Genomic DNA, 12,034 nt, shown 5'->3' with positions numbered 1-12,034 from the left:
ATGTACCTTAGGAAAACCGCGAACTCCACAAGCATCTCACGTGTATGACATCATCACGTAATGCCACTCACGCTAGTACACGCATGGAGAACGGTTACCTTGGTAACCATATGGATAAAACAGCGCCACACAGGATAATTAGATTGCTGTATGTAACTATTATACACATATCCCCACTGGCAACACCAGCCACCACATAGATGCCACAAAAGTGACGCCCCAGGGTCTGGAATTCCAATATTAGGACGGATGTTATAGCAGCGTATCATGCCAAACCCATTCATAGTGATTATGTACTTCAAACATTATACATATATATATATATATATATATATATTTGGAGCCAGAGATAACCCAGAACAACCGGAAAATGCGGAGAGTTTATCACCTGGAACTGGAGGGTTTCAAAATGGAGAGCCCCAACAGCCATGGACAACGGAGCAGTTTCGTGAGTAACTAGTGCAGGCTGAAGGGGCCTGCCATCAATGGCTTCAATAGCAAGCGGAACGGACCGAGGCAAAATAGGAATGGAGTGCTTTGATACAAAAGCACTGTCAATGAAATAGCCCGCAGCACCGGAGTCAACAAGAGCCTGAGTGACTATGGAGGAGTGCACCCAGGAAAGGACAGCCGTGACCAAAGGTTTCTCCTTAAGCGGTTCTGGGGATGAGGATAAACCACCCAAGGTCTGTCCCCGACAGGACCTTAGGTGTGAGCGTTTCCTGGCCGTGTAGGAGAAGACTTCAAAAGGTGGCCCTGTAACCCACAATAGAGGCAGAGCCCCCCCTCCTCCTAAAGGCCCTCTCCGCCGCGGAGAGAGGCGTGAATCCCAACTGCATCGGCTCAGCAGTACCTGATGACTCGGGACCAGGAGGCATGGGAGGAGAGGGAGGCATGGGTGGAAACGAACACGTAGGAGACAACGGAACAGGAGGCTTCCGCAAGCGCTCCTTGAAAGAGGGCCTCTCTGAGTCTGATGTCAATTAGGATCAAAAAAGACACCAATGCCTCGAGATCCTCTGGTAAATCTCTGGCAGCAACTTCATCTTTAATTGCATCAGAGAGCCCATGAAAGAAGGCGGCAACAAGGGCTTCATTTTTCCAACCTACCTCTGCGGCAAGCGTAAGGAACTCAATAGCATACTGAGCAACAGATCTTGTACCTTGCTGAATGGACATGAGTCGTTTAGCAGCAGAGGAGGAGCGAGCCGGAACATCAAATACCCTTCGAAAGGAGGCCACAAATTCAGGGTAATTTGAAATCACAGGTTTATTAGTCTCCCACAAGGGATTAGCCCAAGCAAGAGCTGTGTCAGAGAGTAACGAGATGAGAAATCCCACCTTAGCTCTGTCAGAGGGAAACGCCTGAGGTAACATCTCAAAGTAAATGCCCACCTGGTTCAAAAACCCTCTGCACTGAATAGAATCGCCTCCATATCGCTGAGGTAGAGGTGCAGAACCGGACATGCTCCTGATAGGCATAGGTGCAGCAGCGGAAACAGGAGCAGCCATAACTTGCGAGACACTTTGGTCCAAATGTGCAGTGCGAGTCAGCAGGGCTAGTGCAAATTGATCCAAGCGGTGATCCTGTACATCCATCCTGGAAATGATGGCCGGTAAAGGTGGATAATTAGCACCATCAGGATTCATGGCCTTTGCGTAATGTCAGGTTGCCAGGAATCAGACTGAGACGAGAAGTGCAAAAATAATCACAACTTTATTAATAGCAAAAAATAATAAAAGTCCACCAGTCAAATAACAAGCCAGTAGCCAGACGAGCCGAGTCAGGAGCCAAAGCGAATAGTCAGACGAGCCGGAATCAGGAACAAGGAAAACAGCAGAGTCAGGAACAAGCCAGGGATCAGGAACCAGGAAGGATGTCAGGCAGCCAGGTAATACACAGGAACTCTCACAAATAAATAATAAGTGATGACATCACAATTCTGAGATTGCATCCTGTCTCACATAGATGATGCACACCAGTCTGGCCATAAAAGGAAGTGCAGGAAATGAGCAGCATCCCCCACAATGCACCATAGTCAGGAAGAGAGGTGAGTAAAATGGCTGCCAGCAGCACATGGCAAACAAAACAGGGATAAACCCTGACACTACTACACTAAGCTGATTCCTAGCCCTCACATATCTTTGTTTCTTCTTATAGGATTCATCATCCTTACCATGGAGCCACCTATAAACCCGCCTCTCCCTATAATCATTCTCCACTGCTGTTAGCTTCTTATTTTTGAAACTGACTAAATCATTTCTATACTTAGTAACCAAATTGTCTTATTTAGATATCCAATCCTGAGTTGTGTCACTAGACAAAATATGCATACTTTTTTCTTTGATATTGTCTAACTCCTGTTTAATTTTCTTTTCTAATCGGTTCACCAGAATGGAACACAAGGTTTTGCAAAAATCTACATTTTGTCTACCTAATGTGGGTATATTCCTCACCCTAAAACCTCTAGGGATATATCTATTGCGATGATAAACAGATAAATAAACTGCATGCAAGTGAAAATCTATTTCCCTTTTACGTAGATTTAACAATTTGTGATAAGTATTTATAGGGGGATCACCCCTCAACTCACTCAGATCATCAGTGATACGAATAGTTTCTGCATCTTCGTCCGTTAACACAAATGGATCTGTATTAAAGTCCTCATCTTTATAGAGATTGTCCATAGGGAGTATGACTTCCAGAGCATCCATCTGTGAGGGTAGATAGGATATTATTTCATGCAATCAAAGAAGTGTCCATTAGATCCGAATAGATGTCAATGCAAACAGCAAAGTTTCACAGATTCACTGTCATCCAATCAAAACCTTGTCTATAAGTTTCAATTCCAATAATGTGGAGTGCTAGATCCTAAAAATAATTAGTATCAAAGTCCCAACAGGAAAAGCTCAGTCCTTCTTAAAGGGACAGTAAACACCAGAATTTTTGTTGTTTAAAAAGATAGATAATCCCTTTATTACCCATTCCCCAATTTTGCATAACCAACACAGTTATAATAATATACTTTTTACCTCTGTGATTACCTTGTATCTATGCCTCTGCAAACTGCCCCTTATTTCAGTTCTTTTGACAGACATGCATTTTTAGCCAATCGGTGCTTGCTCTTATGAGCTTCACATGCCGGAGCTCAATGTTATCTATATGAAACACATGAACTAACGCCCTCTAGTGGTGAAAAACTGTCAAAATGCTTTCCGATTAGAGGCAGTCTTCAAGGTCTAAGAAATTAGCACATGAACCTCCTAGATTTAGCTTTCAACTAAGAATACCAAGAGAACAAAGCAAATTTGGTAATAAAAGTAAATTGGAGAGATGTTTAAAATTACATGCCCTATTTAAATCATGAAAACTTTTTTTTTTACTTTACTGTCCCTTTAAAGGGACACTGAACCCAAATTTTGTATTTCATGATTCAGATAGAGCATGCAATTTTAAGCAACTTTCTAATTTACTCCTATTATAAATTTTTCTTCGTTCTCTTGCTATTTTTATTTGAAAAAGAAGGCATCTAAGCTATTTTTTTGGTTCAGACCTCTGGACACCACTTTTTTATTGGTGGATGAATGTATCCACCAATCAGCAAGGACAACCCAGGTTGTTCAACAAAAATGGTCCGGCATCTAAACTTACATTCTTGCATTTCAAATAAAGATACCAAGAGAATAAAGAAAATTTGATAATAGGAGTAAATTAAAAAGTTGCTTAAAATTGTATGCTCTATCACAAAAAAAAAATTGGGGGTTCAGTGTCCCTTTAAATCAAAAAATTGCCAGGGTACACACCAAAACATAGAAATGTAGCAAGCTGAAAAAATGGCACTCTCTGGACTTACCTTTATTAATACCAATTAAAAAGCGGCATAACGTTTCGGGATTCTTACAATCCCTTTGTCAAATGCCTATACATGATTCACCTCAGTGAATCTAAAATCATATATATATATATATATATATATATATATATATATAGATATATATAGATATAGATATATATTTTTAAAAAAAACATATACATAAAAATAAATATTTATACATAAAATGAACATTTTATCCTATGTGAAGAGCATAGGAATGTAACATATTTTAGGTGTTTTTTTGAAGTTGCGCTCTCCATTGAAGACTATGGGGAGAAGAATTTAATGCGGCTGTGATATTTGAAGTCCTATACAAGATAGCACAGGAATTTCAGCGCTTAAAATCTAAAAAGGATACCTAAGCCACTCTCCACTATCTCCCCAAGATAGAAATGGAACAAACAATATGGCGATTGAGAGGGCGCTAAAAAGCTGGGTATACTTAACACACCTAATTGATTAAGATTATATCAAAAGTAAGAATACATCAAATACGGTAAATTTTATCAATCATTTACTAGTGGGAATAATCCCTATTTTGTGCAATACATAAATTCATAAAACAATGTATGAAAACATTTTCAGACACATAAAATATTTGACACGATATCTTTAACTTATACTATTGGAATACCACCCTGATATAAAAAATATATATTTGTAATAAACGCTTAAAAATAGAATTGATTAAATGCTTAAATCCTTAAAATCAATTAATTTATTCCAGAATATAATGGACAGTCTCTGTGGTCCTTATTAAATCTTCAACAGATGAAATCCCTTTTGGTTGTATGGTATATTACATACGAGACTTATCTCCGTGATTAAAATCAATATACTGGGTAAAAAACGACAAATTGTTCCTTATTTAGGATACTTTGTATCTTTGCTTAGTTATATATGTAGCTTTAACTCACAGATAGTTGCAGCGGCTGTATCCAAATGTCGCTGTAATGTCTCTAAGAAACTGTGGTCCTTTATCACAACACGCTCCTTGCGTGTGGGCCGCTTTGTGTGCTGCAGCTCCTAATCTCTGGCACAGGATTCACCACTCCCTCCGTGGGGAGGTGACCGGCAAAGGTACGCCGCTCCCTGCGTGTGAGTACCTGACGGACTGTTGTCTTTGGCTTCCAATGCTCACAGCTCCCTGCTTGTGACAGACAATCTAGATCTTAGTAAGTGCAATCCTTGAGGTGGAATGGGCACCCGCTCTTAGCGTTAATACGCGCGGGCAAATTCTAGGTACCTAGTGGGTTTGGTTCTGGTAACAGGCAACTTCTACTTCTACACGTTTCACCCGTGTATGTGGGCTTTATAAGTTAAAGATATCGTGTCAAATATTTTATGTGTCTGAAAATGTTTTCATACATTGTTTTATGAATTTATGTATTGCACAAAATAGGGATTATTCCCACTAGTAAATGATTGATAAAATTTACCGTATTTGATGTATTCTTACTTTTGATATAATCTTAATCAATTAGGTGTGTTAAGTATACCCAGCTTTTTAGCGCCCTCTCAATCGCCATAATATTTGAAGTCCTGCTGAATGTAAACTTGTAACGCGTGTGGGATAGTGCGTATAAGTTGAAAGTAAAATGTTAGCGTGAGAGCTAAACCCGAAGAGCACTAACCTTTTACTTTCAACTTGTAATACACGTTATCCCACTCAGATATATATAGAAATAAATTGAGCAGTCACAATGAGGGGCACCAGACCTTTCTGATAACTATCTAGGAAGGAGGTCTGAAAGTGTTGCCTGTTGCTGCTGGGGCCCCAGAGTGACAGACATTTATTGCCTTTTTATTTGGCAAGGATTTTGCTTTATAAAGAAGCTTTTTTTTAACACATTTGTATTTTTGTTATTAAATATTGGAATCCCCTACAACAAATAGTCTTAGATCAATAAGCGCATCACTTAGAGCTATAGTAGCTCAAAATCAAGTGAGTAGTTTTCCTATTGTGCTTAAAGGGATATTCTCATATGGTTTAACACTATATGAAAGTTTCTCTCCATTTTCTTTGAGGTGCGAAGAAGACCATCTTTTGAATATTATCCCATGACCTCATAGTGCACAGTGTTGTATGGTATTATTCCCTTCTTTTTTCACTTTTATTGTTTGATTATACACACTGTTATAATTTTACAAAGAACAGTTTGCTCAAGTGTAAGTACTAAATACCATTCCACTTGTAATCTATCCCATGGTGAGCAAATTAAAGCATATTTAAAGAATATGTATTTAGCTTTTTGCATAATAATTTACATAAAACTTACCAAGTTAAGGGCCAGATTACAAGTGGAGTGCTAATTAACGCTCCCGCTTGAGCGTTAACTGCGCTAGAAGTAAGCTCTTTGCTCACGTCGGGTTGTTCTTGTATTCTGAGTTGAAAATAAACTTAGAATATCGCATGTCAATGGAGTAAAAAAAGTAGGGAAAAACCTAACACCCTACTCTCATCCAGACCGATCGCATATTCCCAGGTGCGCTAACGCAGCATGAAAATAATATTTCAAATTCCAATGTTCTTCACATAGCAGAATATGTTCTACTTAATTATAAATAAATATTTATATATATATATATATATATATATATATATCTCTGATGGTATTTTGGTACAATATATATATATCTATACTATAATGGCATTTGTAACGCGTCCGTCGGTATCGCCAGTTGCGCACGCTTCCTCAAAGGAATGTTGGCTGCACGCGCAGCCAAAAGAATCCACCTGCATCCAGGTGGATTCCCGAAAATGGCAGGGTGGATTCTTTCACCACTCTGTCATTTTCGCAATCCACCTGGATGCAGTGTAGGCAAACGAAGCCTTAAAAAAACAAACAAACATGCAACCGTACAAAATAACAAAAAACACGTAACTGCCCGCAAGGAATAAAAAACAACCGCCCGCACAAAGTATAACAAAGAAAATCGAACCTCCTGCACAAAGTATTAATAAACACCTAAACAGTCAACCCAACATCGCAAAATAATAAAGTAATTAACATCTAATCCGCAAATTAAACAACGCGAATAACATAATTAAAATATAAACCACTAACCCCCCACATCACAATAAACCTAATTAACTTATTAACCCCTAAACCGCCAAACCCCCACATCGCAATAAACCTTATTAACCCATAAACCGCAAACCCCCCACAATGCAAATAACTAATTTAATTACTAAGCACCCTAACCTAACACCCCTAAATGAACCCCAATTACATAAACTAAGTTACAATTAAAATAAAAAATCCTAACATTAATTTCAAAATAAAACCTAACATTAAATTACAAAAAATGTATCTAAAATTACAGAAAAAAATAAACAAAATTATCAAAAATAAAAAACATTAAACCTAATCCCTATGAAAATAAAAAAGCCCCCCTAATCTAAGATACCAATAGCCATTAAAAGGGCCTTTTGTAGGGCATTGCCATAAGTTAAACAGCTCTTTTACATTTAAAAAATACTTTTAAAATTTTTAATTTAAAAAAGTCCCCCCCTAACAGTAAAAAAAAAACTTCACCCACCAAACCCCCCAAAATAAAAAACCTAACACTAAAAAAACCTAAACTACCCATTGCCCCTAAAGGGCATTCAGCTCTTTTACAAGCCCATTAAATCCCTAAAAAAATCCTAAATCTAACCCCCAAATAGGTACTCACCTTTTCTGAAGTCCGTCAGAAGTCTTCCAGGCGGCTCTATCATTTTCTATCTTCATCCGGAGCGAAGGCAGCGCGGTGTAGAGCTGGCTTCCCCCGATGCACGGATCCTCAGCGGCGGCAGTCCAAAGAGGCATGGAGGCTCCTCTTTATGCGATCGTCCGCCGCACACTGAAGATTAAATGCAAGGTACCCCATATTTATTGGAGTACCTTGCATTCCTATTGGCTGAAATTTTACTATCTGTTGACTTAATGTTGCTTTGTTCAGACCTACACCATCTTAAAAGAAAATTCACAGGAGAAAAAGTCCCTTTTCCAGAAAAAGAATCTAAAGCATAGCCTTTCACCTTCCTTTCACTCCCCTAGGGGATCTTACTTTTGCCATCAGTATTTCTTCCATCTTTGATGGTCCTCATAATCTTCAGAGAAAAAGAAAAATAATCTTAATCTTCAGTCTGGCTTTTTTTTTTTTTTTAAATGTAGAAAAAATAAAGACATAGTTTAGTTAAAAATAGTTGCTTTCAAATTTGGGCCAAGATTACAATTGGTACGCTAATGATAGCACTGGACATGATAAGCAGTATTGTTGGACCATCCCGGCGGCATTCTTCTATATTCATCCATCTTCTTTTCTTCTCATTATCAGTCCACAACGTCCTCTTTATGCGGTCACCTGCCGCACACTGAATTTTGAATGCGAGGGGTACCCTTACATTCCTATTGACGGATTTTCAAATTCAAATCAGTCAAAAGAAAAAGCTTTCATCCTATTTGCTGATTTGAATTTGATTGCCGAAGTTGAGTGAAGTTACCACTCCCCTCTTAATCTAACCCAAAATATATCTGTATATATTCACATAGATATGAGTCTTCTGCTTGTGTGCTAACTTTTTACTTTCAACTTGTAATACCAGCACTAACCCAGCAGCACTCATTTTTTACCTATCATAAGCAATAATAAAAAAAAATGTGCACCACTTGTAATCTGGCCCTTTGTAAATAAAAAAATAAATAATAATCTAATTGCAAAATAGCCTAGAATCTTGCAAGGTATCACAATAATCAAATCATTGGAAATCTCTCAATATTTTCATTATAATAGTAATAGACCAATCTTATTATTAAATACATTACAAAGTTCAAATTGACTTGTCAATGACAGTGCTATTGAAACAAGAATGATAATCACCTACAGTAATAAAGTTATAAAATTATTAATATTGTATAGTACTTCAATTCAGGTTAATGGTAAATTAAATTAAATATAGTAAAATCTGTTGTTTAAAACATGTGTAAAAATAAATTGACTGTGTGTCTCAGAATAATTAATGTAAACTCTCCCATGACTGAATTCTCAAGTCCTATAATTAAGATTTAAAATATGGTATTATCTAGTCACAAATAAACATGTGAAAAACGAATGCGACCTTTCACACAATTTAATCCTCCCTTAAACTACAAATTACAGTTAGTTGAAGAAATAATTGAAAAAAAACAATAATAATACAAATTTGCCTATAATTATACCTTATAAAATTATAAGATGAATAATTTGTCAGATCATGTTTTATATTCCTTTATTGCTTTCTTATTCCAGATATTTTTATTTTTTATTTAATTACATTGATATTGGGGGATATTAAAGGATCTATCCTCAACAAAACCATTTCCATTTTTATTTATTTTGATATAGCCAAAGACTACTTTTGATAAGTAACTTGGCATTTTTTTAAGCAATAACCTGCTGTATGTGTAAATTGTTTGTGGGGGGGTTTTTTTGTTGAAAACTGTGCCCCATATCTTTCTCTTCATTTCTCTTGTTAAGTGTGTTCAGTCCACGGGTCATCCATTACTTATGGGATATATTCTCCTTCCCAACAGGAAGTTGCAAGAGGATCACCCAAGCAGAGCTGCTATATAGCTCCTCCCCTCACATGTCATATCCAGTCATTCTCTTGCAACCCTCAACAAAGAAGGAGGTCGCGAGAGGAGCTGGAGTTTTTACCTAACTATTCTTCAATCAAAAGTTTGTTATTTTAAATGGTACCGGAGTGTGCTGTTTTTCTATCTCAGGCAGTATTTGGAAGAAGAAACTGCCTGCGTTTTTTTTATATGATCTTAGCAGGCCTAACTAAGATCCACTGGCTGTTCTCGACATTCTGAGGAGTGGGGTAACTTCAGAAACTGGGAATAGCATGCGGGGTCCTCCGCAAATGAGGTATGTGCAGTACATTATTTTCTGGGAATGGAATTGACTAAGAAGATACTGTTGTTACCGTATGATGTAAGTACAGCCTTAAATGCAGTAGTGGCGACTGGTATCAGGCTGATAAATGTATGCGCAGTCGAGTTATTTTCTAGGGACTAGAATTTGACTGAGAAAATACTGTTAAAACTGAAATAATACTTGAGCCTTATCTGCAGTGGTAGCAGGCTTAGTGATAACTTTTCATGACATTGGAAAATGTTGTTTTTTAATATAACGTTTACTGGCATGTTATTCGTTTTTGTGAGGTACTTTGGTGATAAATCTCTTTGGGCATGATTTTTTCCACATGGCTAACATATATTTTCTGCATGGAAACCGTTATATCAGGGCTCCCACTGTTGTAATAGGAGTGGGAGGGACCTTGTTTTAGCGCCTTGTTGCGCAGTTAAAATTCTAGCACAGTCTTCCAGTTTCTTCCTCCTTGATCCAGGACGTCTTTAGAGAGCTCAGGGGTCTGCAAAATTCATTTTTGAGGGAGGTAATCAGTCACAGCAGATCTGTGACAGTGTGTTTGACTGTGATTAAAAGCGTTAAATCTTATTGAGGGGTTAATCATCCTTTTGCTAATGGGTGCAATCCTCTGCTAATAATACACTTCTTGTTAAGAATTGTTTAACTATATCTGTATTTTTTTAAAGCGCTGCAGCGTTTTTTATATTGCTTGTAAACTTATTGAAAGTGATTTCCAAGCTTGCTAGTTTCATTGCTAAGTCTGTTTAAACATGTCTGATTCAGAGGAAACTGTTTGTTCATCATGTTCAAAAGCCAATGTGGAGCCCAATAGAACGATGTGTACCAATTGTATTGATATTGCTTTGAATAAAAGTCAATCTGTACCGATAGAGAAACTATCACCAGACAACGAGGGGGAAGTTATGCCGCCTAACTCTCCTCACGTGTCAGTACCTGCGTCTCCCGCTCGGGAGATGCGTAAGATGGAAACGCCAAGTACATCTAGGCCCTTACAAATCACTTTACATGATATGGCTAATGTTATGAAAGAAGTATTATATAATATGCCTGAATTAAGGGGCAAGCGCGATAGCTCTGGGTTAAGGACAGAGCGCGCTGATGACACGAGAGCCATGTCTGATACTGCGTCACAATTTGCAGAACATGAGGACGGTGAGCTTCATTCTGTCGGTGACGGTTCGGATCCGGGGAGACCGGATTCAGAAATTTCAAATTTTAAATTTAAGCTTGAGAACCTCCGTGTGTTACTAGGGGAGGTGTTAGCGGCTCTGAATGATTGCAACACGGTGGCAATTCCAGAGAAAATGTGTAGGTTGGATAGATACTATGCGGTACCGGTGTGTACTGACGTCTTTCCTATACCAAAAAGACTTACAGAAATTATTAGTAAGGAGTGGGATAGACCCGGTGTGCCTTTTTCCCCTCCTCCGATATTTAGAAAAATGTTTCCTATAGACGCCACCACACGAGACTTATGGCAGACGGTCCCTAAGGTGGAGGGAGCAGTTTCTACTTTAGCCAAACGTACCACTATCCCGGTGGAGGATAGCTGTGCTTTCTCAGATCCAATGGATAAAAAATTAGAGGGTTATCTTAAGAAAATGTTTGTTCAACAGGGTTTTATATTGCAGCCTCTTGCATGCATTGCGCATGTCACGGCTGCAGCGGCATTCTGGTTTGAGTCTCTGGAAGAGGCGATTCGCACAGCGCCATTGGATGAGGCTTTGAGCAAAGTTAGAACCCTTAAACAAGCTAATGCGTTTGTTTCAGATGCCGTAGTGCATTTAACCAAACTTACGGCTAAAAATTCCGGATTCGCCATACAGGCGCGCAGGGCGCTCTGGCTTAAATCCTGGTCAGCGGATGTAACTTCCAAATCTAAACTACTTAACATTCCTTTCAAAGGGCAGACCTTATTCGGGCCCGGCTTGAAGGAAATTATTGCTGACATTACGGGAGGTAAGGGCCACGCCCTTCCTCAGGACAGGGCCAAACCAAAGGCCAAACAGTCTAATTTTTGTGCCTTTCGTAACTTCAAGGCAGGAGCAGCATCAACTTCCTCCGCTCCAAAACAGGAAGGAACTACTGCTCGTTACAGACAGGGTTGGAAAGGCAACCAGTCATGGAACAAGGGCAAGCAGGCCAGAAAGCCTACTCCTGCCCCTAAGACAGCATGAAGACAGGGCCCCCTATCCAGAGACGGATTTAGTGGGGGGCAGACTTTCTCTCTTCGCCCAGGC

The sequence above is a fragment of the Bombina bombina genome, chromosome 1 (assembly GCF_027579735.1).
Source record: "Bombina bombina isolate aBomBom1 chromosome 1, aBomBom1.pri, whole genome shotgun sequence".
NCBI classification, from domain to species: Eukaryota; Metazoa; Chordata; class Amphibia; order Anura; family Bombinatoridae; genus Bombina; species Bombina bombina.
The sequence above is the reverse complement of the archived record's forward strand: the minus strand, read 5'-3'. Positions refer to the sequence as shown.